The sequence below is a fragment of the Pipra filicauda genome, unplaced genomic scaffold, assembly GCF_003945595.2.
Source record: "Pipra filicauda isolate LSUMZ 115617 unplaced genomic scaffold, ASM394559v2 scaffold194_size2289513_pilon, whole genome shotgun sequence".
Lineage (NCBI taxonomy): Eukaryota > Metazoa > Chordata > Aves > Passeriformes > Pipridae > Pipra > Pipra filicauda.
In genome coordinates this window covers 1,541,925-1,555,732 of record NW_024104303.1, presented here as the reverse complement: position 1 = coordinate 1,555,732, position 13,808 = coordinate 1,541,925, and the positions used below count along the sequence as shown (strand labels likewise).

The 13,808-nt window shown below is 48.4% G+C and overlaps 1 protein-coding gene across 4 annotated transcripts in view; it reads right to left on the bottom strand.

The window, feature by feature from the left end:
- ELAVL2 (ELAV like RNA binding protein 2) overlaps positions 1 to 13,808 on the bottom strand; it is a 110,787-nt gene that overhangs the window by 81,994 nt on the left and 14,985 nt on the right. The window contains exon 1 of one of the 4 annotated variants that reach the window (XM_027721998.2): positions 6,431 to 6,616. The exons of 1 other annotated variant lie outside the window; for it this stretch is intronic. The gene's annotated coding sequence lies outside the window, so the exon portion shown is untranslated. Of the gene's footprint in view, positions 1 to 4,435; positions 4,597 to 6,430; positions 6,617 to 13,808 lie in introns of those variants that run through there. 2 more of the 4 variants (XM_027721994.2, XM_027721992.2) reach the window with 2 other exon arrangements.

Below are 13,808 nucleotides of genomic sequence, written 5' to 3'. Positions count from 1 at the left end.
GAATCAGTATCACCACTGTTTTACAAAGTGAAGTCTAGAACTTCCTAGAATGGGAACTGATCCTAGGCTGGTGCACTCACCGCCAGCACATTTAAACACCTAACTCTCATCTCGACTTTTATTAAGCAAATATAGCTTTTTTCAAACCCTGATTACATCCAGGCTTACTATGACTACTAAAACAAAGTAAAACACCTGTTGCTTAAGTATAGGAGGACCATGAGGAACAGTGGCTCAGACAGAACAGGAAATAGTGCGATACTAGTTTAATCTCCATCTGGAAAATTTCAGCTTGTTCCCAACCTGAGTTTTTCAAATGTATGCAAGTAAGACCTTCCCATTACAGTTTTTCACATTACATAATTACTGCTCTTAAAACTCCACATATTTTGCCAGCCAAGTCAGATTTAGACTGTGAGCTACTTCAAAAACTTAATGTGGGGTTAGAATCCTTAAATAAGCTTCTGAAAAGCGTGCTTAAGATTTCTGCCATGAGCTGTTTCTGTTTCACTTGGTTTTAAAGCTCAAAAACTGCACTCCATACAAAAACACTATGAAAGCCAAGTGTTTCATTGAGGTCATCTTTCCAACGTGTAGTTATTGTATGCCAAAAAGTCTGTGTGAAACACATGCACTTCCAAACACAACGAAAACCAACAATTAGCTGTTCTCTGATCAGAGACTGTCAAATTTAGCATTACATTTATTTGTTCAGTGGCAAAGTTATCAGATACAAAGAATCCCTACAAATTAACAATAATGCTTACTGGGCAAAAGCAGCTTGCTTAATATTGGCAGTTTCTCTGAGCTTCAGTGGGAATCAATAAGGAACCCTACCTATGTTATTTAGCCACAATACACTCAAGATGGCTTTCAAAATTTCAACAAGGATGAGGCCACAAGACATCTTGATCTGCCCCACCAGCTGTAGTAGCTAAAACTTACAAGTTCTCCTACACCAGTCTGTCTAGAACTAATCCTTCTGGGTAAATCAAACTAGGTAGATTTACACAGGCAACAGATCAAAAAAACATGTTGCATCTTCCTTCAGAACGGGAACTACAGATGTCAAAATCCAAAACACCATCAGCTAAACACTGGATAGTGTTGTGATTTTTTAACTGATTTCAGGGCTGTCAGGAAAAGAAATCTTTGTGCACTAAGGCAACATTCTCTCAGCTAAACACTGGATAGTGTTGTGATTTTTTAACTGATTTCAGGGTTGTCAGGAAAAGAAATCTTTGTGCACTAAGGCAACATTCTCTCACTTTTCAAGTGTTCGCAACAGCTGATAACACTCACTTGCCCTCTGTAGATACTAGCATCTATTAGAAAAGCATTTCAGTAAAAGCAAAGATGGCAATAAAGCCATACTGAAATGTATATTCATCAAAAACTCAGTTTATCCATTAGCTCAGGATCAGTTTTATTGCTATGAAGAACATCAGTGGCCACAAATATAATCAAAAGTCATTACACTGTAAGACAGCAAGTTTTACTTATAAAAGCAGCATTTCAGCATCACTGCTACTAGAAAGGAGCTTGTGCTTGCATCCTTGTACTATTTTTAACTGTAAAGTCCACCTCTGCAGTGGCATTGACTTATTTTAAGAAGCACAGAAAAGCTGAACTATTCCTTGGGCTTTTAGAACACTAGATCACATATCATCTATTTCCTACTTAGTCCCCAAATAAAGCACGCTTAGCTCTGTTCCCCCAAAAATCTAGCTTATTATTACAAGAACTTTAATACAACTCAGCCTAGGCCTCTACTGTAGTTTGAATATTGCCATGCAGAAACCTGGGACATAATTCGAAAGCATTTTCTCTCTTTTTTTATACAGATGCTCCTGATCTAGTGGCTATTTAGAACAATTTCAATTCAGAACATCTGGATCACCCAGCTCAATCTGAAATACTCTAGATCCCAATTTCTGAAGAGGCAGCAAGTAAATCAATGACAACAAAATACTAATAAAAGCATCTTTCTCTCTCACTTAAAAACCAGCATTTGGAATGAATCCAGAAAAGAATGAAACTCAATGTTTGCATTAGAATGTATAGTCACAATAAATTTACATGCAGAAACATTATACTAGCATGATTAAACTAATAAGAGATTTACACAAACAGGAATATATCGAAGAAGTACCCATCACAAAGACTAAAGCAATTAGAATCTCCACTGCACATATAAAGGATCAACCACTCCACGAGAACAAACCCACAAAATTAAGACATCTATTGCTGAAGCAGAAATATCCACATAGGTACAAACAGAAGACATTTGAAAGGGGCATTAAAGATGCACTTTGTCAGATTATAACATGTGTGATAAAATTCCTTAGCAGTTTCAAGGTCATTTGTATGTGTCCATAGTTACAAGTGATTAAAAGAAAAAAGTGAAAACTGAAGCTCTAACTAATACCCCAGTGTCTGTTTACTCAACCAAACATGTACCCACTTACTGGAACACTTTCTGGGCTCCTTCGGTTTAATTTAAAACTGGCCATCAAAGCAGACACAAATCAAGTCAAGTGGTGTGGAGTTTTTCAGCCCAAAAAAATCAGAAACCTTTCAAGAAAATATTCATATGTCCTGAAATACCCACCTCATCAAACACCTCATCAGGTGTTGCCACTTTACCAAATATAGCGTTTAAGAAAACCAGCCCCTGAAGTCCTGCCCTATGCAGCTACTAAACCATATTACCAAAACTGTCTTCAAAACTTCACAAATATAACAATGCCTTTTAGCCTTACAGACTTCAATCAAATCAACTACAAGACTACTTCATAAAAAAAAATTTTGCTGCCTATTGTTTTGTGTGGTTTCTGGATAGCTTTTTTTTTTTTTTTAATATATATCAGCTTTCCTCTCCTAACAAGTTACACCTGTATTTAAATGGGCGCACATGGAGGTTGCAGAGGTGAAAGGGGTACCAAGCTGCTTGGCTGCTGGAGTTCTCACCACCAGAGCTATGCCGATTAAACAAAATCAACTCACTCCTCACGCACACAACGTGGGAACGGGATTCTTTTTTTTTTTTCTAGTGGTAAGAAAAGCGGGCAATACACACCCCTGCAAAGAGCAGCGATGACGGCGGGACGATCGCTCAGCCAGACCCAGGGCGGCCGCGCCTCCTCAAGCACAAAGTACCCCCGAAATAAAATAAAAGCAGATGAACCGCGCACCGTGCCGCCCCCATCCCCCTCCACCCCTCGGCTCTCTTCTCCGGCGCGGCAATTTTCAGACCCGGCAGGGCCGACTCCCAGGGCGAGACCCTCCACAGCTCCCCCCCAGGGCGGGGTGCGGCGACCAGAGCGCACCGGGTGTTCTGCCGGGGTCGCCGCTCCCCTCCCCATCGCCGGGAGCGCTGCCACAGCCCCGCAGCGCCCCCGGCCCGGCTCCCCCCGAGCCCCGCGGTCGCACCGGTGCGGCGGGAGCGGCGGGCACCGCGCAGCCCTGGCGGCAGCACCTCCGCAGCCAGCGACAGCCCCCGAGGGGCTCCACCGCGCCCCTCCACTGCCCCGCCAGGCCCGGGGGCGCGGTCAGAGGATGGGTACAGACAGTAGGGTGGACATGAGCACTCCGATTAGTGCGAGGTCAGGCATGGACAAAGGGGAAGGGGAGTTGCAGCCTGCGGGAAAAAAGGGAGCGACGCTCCAGTGGCAGGGCCACGCTAAAGAAATAGGTGGGGTGAAAGATCATTCAACGGATGCTGCAGACTAAACAAAGGCTTTACTGAACAGTTTTTGTCTGAGGAACAGGTGCTTGACTCGCCCAATTAGCACCACACGGAAAAGAGGGGAGCGGAGCAGAACAAACAGTCAGAAAATCCTAGAGGGTAAAGCAAAAAGCGATTAAACCCATACAGTATGACTCAGGAGGAAGGAGATAAAAGAATTGATCTCAAAAAAAAAAGCCCCAACTGCCAGCAACAGGAAGCCCCTCTTGATCTAACACCACCAGCATCCTGGAGTTTGCAACCGACACCGCACCAAGCCGGTCCTGGCGGAAAGCCCCCGACCACCTACAGCAGCAGGACAGGGTGATCCACTCGCGCCATGTTTTACCCCTGTTCCAGGCGGGACGCTGGTCATGCGCCCGCGGCCCCCGCCCAGGCCGCCTCCCTTCCCGCCGCACTCCCCGGGTGGGATACAGCCCCCTCCGGCTCCACTTCTCCTCTCCCGCCCCATGGCGAGTCCGCCGTCCCACCGCCCCGCGCCCAGGACCACACGGCTCCCCGTAAGCCCCAGCTCCGTCCCCTGCCCCTCCTCCTGCCCTTCCTTCAGCAACCCAGGACCGGCGGTGCACGTGCTCGCTGTCCCGGGGCAGCGCGGTCACCGCTGCTGCCGCCCGATGCTCCGAGCGGAGCGGGGGGAAGGTGTTCGCTGCTCCGAGAGAGCCGCGGAGCGCCCCGCAGCCACCTCACCTGATAGCTCCGGTGATGCCGGTGCGGCCGCTGCCCCACCGACGCAACCACGCTAGCGGCACCAGAAGGCAAATGGTCCAGTGACTGGCTTATAAAGGCTCCACAGCCCGCCCCCTTGGCCGCCGCCTGAGTGACGCTGCCGGTGGCCACTCAAGAAGCCCCGCGCCCTCGGGGCCGCGCCCCCGGGTAGTGCGGGCACCCCACGGCGGCCGCCCCGCTCCCCTCCGCGGAGCCAAGGCTGGGCGGGCCCTATGCCACCACTATCTCGGAGCACCTGCGGGCGCTGGGGAGAGCGAGGAGCGGAGTCCGCTGAGCAGGATAGGTCGGGAGCTTGCCTTTCGAGTCCCCGGTGGGGTCAGCGGCAGGACCCCCACAATGCCTGCTCGTCTCCCCAAGGTTACCGACTAGCCGCCTTTCCCTGTAAAATGCCGAACCTCGGAGGTCTGACCCTCCTCTCCGAAAATGGCTCGGTGGGGCAGACGAACCCGCAACTCGCCCGTCCGACGGGGGGCGCAGCGGGAGCGAGCGACCCGCGACGAGCAGCCGTGCTGGCTCAGAGCCCCCCCCCCCGCCACGGGCATTAGCCATTCCGAAAGCACTGTCCCGTTTTCCCGGCGGCGTCCGACAGCGAGGGGAACCTCCCTCCGCCCCCCGCAAGGTTCGGCTGCCGAGCCCCGCGGCCGCACTCCCAAGGCTACGCTCCTTCGGGCCGCTCATCCCGCGCGGGCAGCGCTCCAGCGAGTGCCCGAGGGAATGTCGCTGAGAGAAGGGGGAGTCCTGTCCCCGCGGGAGCGCATGGCTTGGTGTGCTCCCCGCCCTCCTGGCGCTCCAAAGACTAGTGAAAATAAATCTTCTCACCGCCGGTCCCTGGAAACGACGGAACACGTTCAGCTACCAATTTGCCTCGCTTATACAGCTCTCACATTAGTTATTTTCGTACGTGAAATAGGTAGGTACGGTGTAACGTGTTGGGCATAAATTAAACAACAGCGGTGCTCGGGGCCGGTCCTTGCCGGTAGCGCACACGCCGCAGCGCCAGCGTTTACCATCGCCGCCTCCTCCTCCTCCTTCTGCCCAGACCCTCCCACTGCCGCGGGGAAGGAGGACGAGAGGACGGGAGACGCGCCCGAGGACGGGACGCCCTGTCCCTTCCTTTGCCCGGCGCCCCGCTGGGACCCCCGCCGCGGTTGCCGGATGCAAACTTCCCCCGCGCACGCCGGTGACCGCTGTCCGCGCCTCCGCCGCTCCGGTAGGACCACGGACAGAGATCGGGGCCGCCCCGCCCACGCAGCGCTCCGACGCCCCGAACAAAGGGACGCGCCCCCTTCCCCGGCGGGTTATTCATCCCCGCGAAAAGACGTGGCCCCTCTCCAAAGACGGTCATCGACTTCTCTCCGGGAGAGCTCAGCGGCTCTCCCCACCCCGCCGCCCGCCCTCTGCGCCCGCTGACAATACGACCGGCCGCGTCTTTGTGCGCCGTGGCCCGCAGCCGCCTCCCAGCCCCGCAGGAAGCCGCGAAATGCCGTGCGGCTCTAATGCAATTAGGCGCGGGGAGCCTTATCCCGGCTAATCTGCAAATGCGGGTTTATCTCCTCAAAGTGATACCGTCTGCCTTCACCCGCGCGTTGCCGGTCCGTCCCCTCGGATGCTCCCCGCAAAGAGACGTATCCAGAGCCCGAGGGGCGCGGAGACGCTGGAACTTTACAGCTGGGCCAGCCCAGGTGGGGATGCGCACGCCGTCCTGCGTGGCCGCGATGCGGTCCCCCAGTTTCAGAGGCTGCCCTCCCCACGCTGCAAATACTTCCAGCAACTCAGCTCCGCGGGCACGCTGCCATACCCACGAACTGCCTCATTCAGCGCCGTCGGCACGAACGGTGTCAATACGGAGCAAACACAGGTGATCAATGTAATTCTACACAGCATGCACCGCCGGAATGGGAAGCGTGGACCCTATCGCACACGTATAATAAATGAAAGAATGAAGCCACAACTTACCTTCTTCTCCTCGGCTTAAAAAAAAAAAAAAGTAACGGTGCAGTTCTCCCAATAAGGAGTAAGAGGCAGATGGATAGTTCTCTCAAGACAAGAGCTAAATTGGGGACAGTTCTAAAAGGAAGCAAATAAAAACCAAACCAAAACCAAACCAAAAAAATCCTTTCCCTCCCCCACCCCCGACAGTCCAATACTGGCGGAAAAAAAAAAAATCAAAAATAAAAAAAATGGAAAAATAAAAAATGAAAAAGGGAGAACTCAAAAGACAGAGTGACAGGACGACTCTCCCTTCGCAACCCAATGGAACAAAAAGAGGGGAGGGAGAAATGAAGGAACAAAGAAAAGAGGGATGGAAGGGCGATTTTAAAGATGCTCTCTCCCTCTCTCTCTCCCCCTCGCTCCCTGCCGGTCACTTCCTAGTGGCTCGCCACCCGAGCCAACTGCAGCATCGCGGAGAGCGCGGGGGGCCACAGGGGGAGGACGCCGTGCGGTGCGATGCCGCGCCGTGCCTCGCCGGGAGGCGGACCGCTCCGCAGATTTATAGCAGCCCCGCCGCCAGGCTCCTGCCCGCCGCCGCGCCGCGCCGGGCTGCGTGCGTCTGCGTGCCGCGCCCGGCGGCGCGGCCGCGGGGGCGCGGCGGGGGGCGTGTGTCCGTCCAGGGGCGGCCGCGTCCCGTCCCGAGTCCGCCCGGCCGCTCCCGCCCCCCCCGCGCCGCAGCCGCCCCGCGCCTACCCCGGCGCCACGCGCGGCAGCGGCCCCGCACCCGGCGCAACGCAGGCTGCTGGCGGCGCCGCGCGCCCGCATTGGCCCGACCGCGCCCACCCGGCCCGCCCCCGGCGAGGCGGCGGCCGCCCATTGGCCGCGCGGGCCGCCACTCCGGCGGGCCCATGGCGCCGCGGCTCAGCCTGCGTTGCGCCGTGCGGGGCCGCGCGCGGGCGGGCCCGCCCCCGCAGGGCGCGGCGGCCCCTCCGCCCCCAGCGCCCTCAGCGCGGCCCGCGGGGCCCTCAGTGCCCACAGGGTCGGGCGGCCGCCGCTCCCGCAGCGCCGACACTGCGCGGGGCCGCGGCCGCTCCCGTCCTCCCGGTCGGCCACGTGGGAGCGGGGCGGCGCACCGCGGCACGCCCGCGGCGGCCGGCTCTCGGTGCCACCATTCCTTCGTCTGACGAGCTGCCGCGAAAGCAGCCTTTTCTTATGTGTGTTGGTTTTTTTGTGGTTTGGGGCTTTTTACGTGGCTTGGTTGGGTTTTGTTGGTTCCCCGCCCTCCAGCCTTTATGTTTTATACCCGGCTCCCGCAGCTCTGGCAGTGCGTGTGTCCGCACCGCCCGTGTCCAGTCTGAATCGCCGCCCGGGGACTGCTCTGGACATTTGCCCTTCTGGGACTTGGTGTATTAATGAGTGGTATTTCTTGTAACAAACATTTTGGGTGAGAAGAAGGAAAGTGAAGAAGGCAGTGGAGAGAGGGAGTGAGGGAAGGAAGCGAAGCAAAGAGGGAAGGAATGGAAGAGGGAAGGGAAGGAGGGAGAGACAAGAGAAGTAGGTTGAAAAAAGTTTGTATTCATTATGCAATTTCTATGTCTTTCATAGATAAGTGTTTGCAGAGAAAGAGACTGTGTGGTATAGAAGTAACAATTCTGCATGGTGTTCTGAAGCATGCCTTTTACTCCTTAAACTGTTTGACCTTCACCACAGTTTGTCATTTCTTTCCAGAATCAGAAGTGCTTCCTAGATGTGGCTTTTCTTCTGTGTCTTTTCTGACACAGAACACACCAAGTGCATATCATGTATTTCCAACAGCAAAGGCAGAACACCCTGCAGAAAGGAAATGCTTATTTGGAATAGAATTCTAAATTAGAATTCTGGCATCTGTGTTTAACAAGGTGCAAAAATAAAGAAGAATGCAATTTCCAATAGAGGCATAGTGTTTCAATGAGAGTGCCCTTGCGTGTTTATAAATGATTAATACAATGAATCGTGTATCATCTCTCTATTCTAATCTCCCTATTCTACCACTGTGACAACAACTGAGAGTTATACAGAGACTAATTTTACATTTTATATAATTAGTTTTATGCTTAATGCATCTGATGTTTTTCTAGAACACACAGTCTTATCATTTACAATGTATCACCAACGTCTTGAATCAGCAGCATTCCAAAGAGGGGAATAATTCCCTGGTGGAACAAGTGCCAAGCTACTGGCTCTAAGGACTGAATAAAGAACGGGGTGGGGGTGGCTTCTTCCTCAAAGCTGTTATACAAAGTCCTACGTGAAGTGATGTCTGTTCACACACAGTTTGTGGAATTCCATGTGTAAATTGTGCTCTCAGCAGTGTCTGTTAGTATTGAAGAATGTCCTCTGAGTTTACACTGTTGTTCTGTTTATTCCTGATGTTCAGTCTTGTTTAATTATGGCAACTTTTACCTTTTGATACAAGAAAGCTGCTTCTGAAAGTCTCCTAATGATATTAGACTCAAGTTGCTCAGGTTCTTTATGCTGTGGTTGCATACATCAAAAAGTTTTATATATATCTCTCTTAAAAAAATTAAAATGTTGTTTGTTATACCAAATAGAAAACATTTGCAAAACCCCTGCCCTGTGTTGCTGTTTGCGGAATTACTAGATTTAATTGCTGGTTACTTTCTTGTTTTGTCCAGCTTGTGTTGAATGTGTTTAAGTAAACAACAGTGTTCCTTAGCAGAACATCAGCAATGTATGACAAAAGAGAAAGAAAGGCAGAAAATAAAAAAGTTCTTTACAATTCTTATCTGTGCATTGACACCTCACTCCCTTCCATTACCCCCCAAAAAACCATATACAGCTGTTCTTAGAACTAAAAAAAGTCAGTTTAAAGGGAAAACCAAAATGTATGCTATTAGAAACCAGAACAATGTCTTTCTGAACCTTCAGGAAATTAAAGGACTCTGCTTTCAACAGCTTCCCTCTCAGGTGTGATACTCAGAATTCCAACTTCATCTTGCTCCCTGCTCCTCCACTCAGAAGGAACAATCTCCATCTATAATTAGTGACCAGCTCTTAGAGACAAAATCCAAACTTTATGCATTTTCTTTAGAAATGTAATATCTCTACCGATAATGTACTTGCATCTGTTATGTTTGTCAATATATGGTGTTAAAGTGAAATTAGGCAGAAAATAGCTGTTAAATCGAATTGCCTTGTCATCAGCCCTTCTCATCTCTATTCAGAGGCCCTTGATTCCAGCAATAGCAGAAGAAGGAAAGCTAAATTCTCCCTTCTCCCAGGGAAAACACGTTTTCTTGTTAAGTTCCTCTTTGCTTAGTTAATATGTCTGTAAAGAAATCTTTATGATTAGCGGTAGTTGTCTGTCTGGACACAGCCTTTAGCTAAAACATGTATGGATTATTACACAGGCGCTGGACATGGAACAGCTACAGCAGGAGGAAAGGATGGTGCTTGTTCAGGCATGCTGAACCTTCTTGAGTCCCCTGGCCGGGACTGAGTGGTCAAGAAATGGCAGTAAAAGCAGGAAAAAAAAAGGGGGGGGGGCAGCACGAAAAAATAAGAACTCAAAAAAGAGAAGCAGGGCTGTCTGCCGAGGGAGGGGATGGGCCGAGCGGACCCCGCGGCCGCCCCGTCAGCACCACGGACAGCGGCGCGGCCCGACGGCACGGCCCGGCTGCGGCTGCGGGAGCGCCGGCCTCGGCCCTGGCCCCATGGCACCAACGGGGAGCGTGTCCCCCCTGCCCCCAGGAAACACCCTGGTAACGCACAGGATGTCGATGTGGGCTTATCTCTCTCGAGGGCACTCCAGATAAACTCGTGGTGTTCATCTACTGCCACACGGATGTGTCTGAATGTGTACGTGTATGTCCGTGTGTGGGTATGTCTGTGTGTGTGTGTGTATATCTGTGTGTGTGTTTGTGTTACTGTAACCCGGGAGACTCCACGGGGTCCTTCTTCCAGTGTCAACTAATGTTTGTTTCCACTACTTTGACAAATAAACGGCAATAGGCATGTAGGTTCCAGTCCCAGTCTTCAGACACACAACTCCTGGGTCAAAGCATACCTGGCATGCACTCTGCCCTTCAGTATAGGAGCGTAGTTGTTTTACCTAGTTCTTCTCTGAGCCTCTCTGTGGTGATAAGATACGGATATCATACAAAACTACAGCAATATGAATACTGCAGCTGAGGCTGCTGTATCATTCTCTATTATACAGCAGTGTCTGAATATTAATAAAAACTACTTTTCAAAAAGAGGTTAGCATTTGGGTGGGGAAAGGTAAGGGAGGTGTTTCACTTTTTTTTTCAATTGAGACTAAAAAGGTATCTTAAAGCTCTGTTTCACACAAGGTAATCACAGCTGCTCAGATTTTCTATAGACAACTTCACCTGGAAAAATACAATACCTGAAAGAAGCTGTCTATTTATCCAAATTATTGTATCTTTGCTTGTTCCCTACTGTGACCAGGGAAAGGCAGATTGCTGCTGCACCACAGCTTATGTAGCTTCTTTACTGAGGATTTGTATTTCCAGTGGTGCAAAATGCACATTTAATTGTAAAATAAGACTGTGTCACCTGCCAGTCTGTTGCTGCCATCAACCTCTTTTGTGCTTGGATCAAATTATTGCACAACAGAGAAAGTGACAGCATCAGGGCACAGTGACAAAGCTGTAGTTTGCACGGAATGAAGACCGAGGCCCAGAGAGACACTGCAGCAACAGAAACAGCTGTCTTATCAGCACACTGCAGAGATAGAGATGGCTCAAGAGGTCCTCAACAGATAATGACTTGAATAGCTTTGCAATGCGCCAAACTTCACGCTTGATAAGACCAGCCCAGTGTAGAGAGCAGTAGAGATCGAGCTCTATTCTATTTCATCAGTGCTGTAAATTAAGAAATTGAAATTCAGGTGGCACAGCAGCCAGTATGTTGCCGATAATCCAGTGAAGTAAACTGTCATTACAATCTTTTCAGCAAAGAGAAATAGGTTTCTCTTACTTGATCCTGCTTTAATGAAAACACCTTAACATCCCTGTCCCAAATCACTGTCCCAGCAGTACCTGAACTGGGGTGAGGGTTCCTCATCTGTTTCGCTGTTGTGACATGTCTGAGTTCCAGAACAAACCATCCATTTGGCTGTCAAGTTCCTTACAAAGGACAAAACACTTCCACATTGAAACTGCAGTAGCTTATTTTCAATTCCCCATTTCCTCTGCAGGAGAAGGAACTGCACTGTGATTTTTAATAAACAACAGTCAAACTAACATTAAAGCACACAAGCTCAATTTTGTAGCAGACAATACAAGCATGTGTTTGTGACCACAGCTAAACAAAAATTAATTGCTGCTGTGAAAAGGATCTATAATGACCTTTGAAATTATTCACTTGACAAAACATGAGCCATGGTACACAATAATACATTTTACAGCAGAAAAAAAAATCCTGTTTTCAAGCTGTGTTTTCAGTTTGACTAATGGCATCAGATTAGAATACTGGAGCTCCACCTTTTATCAGCAGAAATACTTTGTTTAGACTCAGTTCAGCTTACCTTTGATCTGTGTTTTTTCAAAAAAAGCTTTGTAGAAAATGCAATTGAAAGGAATACAGCTGAAGCATATAACTTGAGGTCACAGAGCATTATTTTCGAAGGAAGGGTTTGCTACATTCACTTAATTCCTTGTGATTGATTCTTGAAGAGCCAGAGTAACTGCACAGGCTTGTAATGTTATTTATTGGCCACTAAGGCTAACTTTCAATCTTCTTTGAATAATAAATTAAGACGAGATTAACTTTATTTCTTAACAAAAGACAAGGTACTAAAACCAAGAGGAACCTGAAACCTGATGAGAAACCTAAGGACTTACTGCTCAGACTTGTTAAATGGAGGGCAGAGAAGCAAGAGTAGTTCTGTTCTCCGACAATCTAACCCCATCTATTTGGCCTTAGCTTGTCACTTAGACATATCTGACAGCAGGAGCTAGCAAGAAAAAAGAGGAAGAGAAGTAACAAGGACCCAGAAGATGAGTCATTTATTCATGTTTTATGACAGAGCCAAGAGGAAAGGCAGCCTCAGATGGGGAGGAGAAGGGAGGCACCTTTGGCACATGCACTTTGTTAAATACACCTTTTTGCTTGTCCTTGAGATCTGAGGACTTTTCTAATGGTGTTGGAGAAAGTAAAAATACAGGGTGAGTGTGACAGAGCAGAAGGCAGGTGTGGATAACTTAGGTCCACTGTGCAGTCTTAACACATGCAAATTAGTACCTAGTAGATATCCCAAAATTAGCAAAACACTTGGTTTTTAAGACGCGTTTTAGAGTTCACAAGTAGGTAGGTAGGTAGTTTGATGAAATTCACAAGTCAGAAAACTCAATTATAACAATCTGCCCTTGCCCCTTTTTGTGGGCAATATGTAACCGGAGCCTGAAGTGACTGATACCCTTGCCAGTGAGACTATGTGACTGTGAGGAGAAATAACCTTGTGTACAACAGACAATGAAAAGCAAGAATGTAATCAATATTTTTAATGCTGGTTTTTATCCAAAAATAACAAGTCCTTTTAAGTTCTCCAGTGAATCATCCCAAATACTGTCAATTCAGTTAGACTTCCACCATAACAATAAGTTTCTCCAGGAAGAAAGATGTATAGTTATAAAGTAACTGTAATTAGTATATCCTCTCGTGGTATTAAAGCTACAGGAAATATTGACTTAAAAGAAGCATTTTACTTTTTTTCAAAAGCCTGTGTCTGTTTTCATTTGTTGAGGTGGAAAGCGCGTATTACTCAAAGATAGCTTTTTTAGCATGCCAGCATATTTCCTGCTGACAGCACAGTGAAGCAATATAGCAGCTGTTGCTACCATTATTTTATTGAAGAAGTCCTTGTAAATTCCAAAGTGTTTGTATAAGATGTAATTAGATCATTTTCAGATAATCGGATCACATAGATGGAATTTTTCTGACCTTAAAAGTCCTTAAATACATTCCCCAAAATTTTAAGTATCAACTTGAATCTTTTGTTTTATTCAATTAAGATAATATGACTCCAGCTGGCAATTATGATTCAGCACAGGTACACATGGTGTTCTGCACTCACACCGGCAGGATTTCAGAAGGTGCATGAAACTAGTGTATCCTTCTCCTTCTCCAAATGAAGTTCATCTTTAATGAGCACCTGCTATAACTGCCCAAGCGTGGTGAGTGAACAAGTGTCTACACACTCTTGAGAAAGGATATTAAAAATGCTTTTCTCATGACATTATGTTAAAGGCAGTTACCTCCTTTTTCATGAGCAGTCCATGTTTGCCACATAACTTCAGATAGTTCTTTTTGCTTACTTCTGTATGTTACACATTACAACTTGTTTATAAGGAAGTGGCTTAATATTCAAAAGATGTGG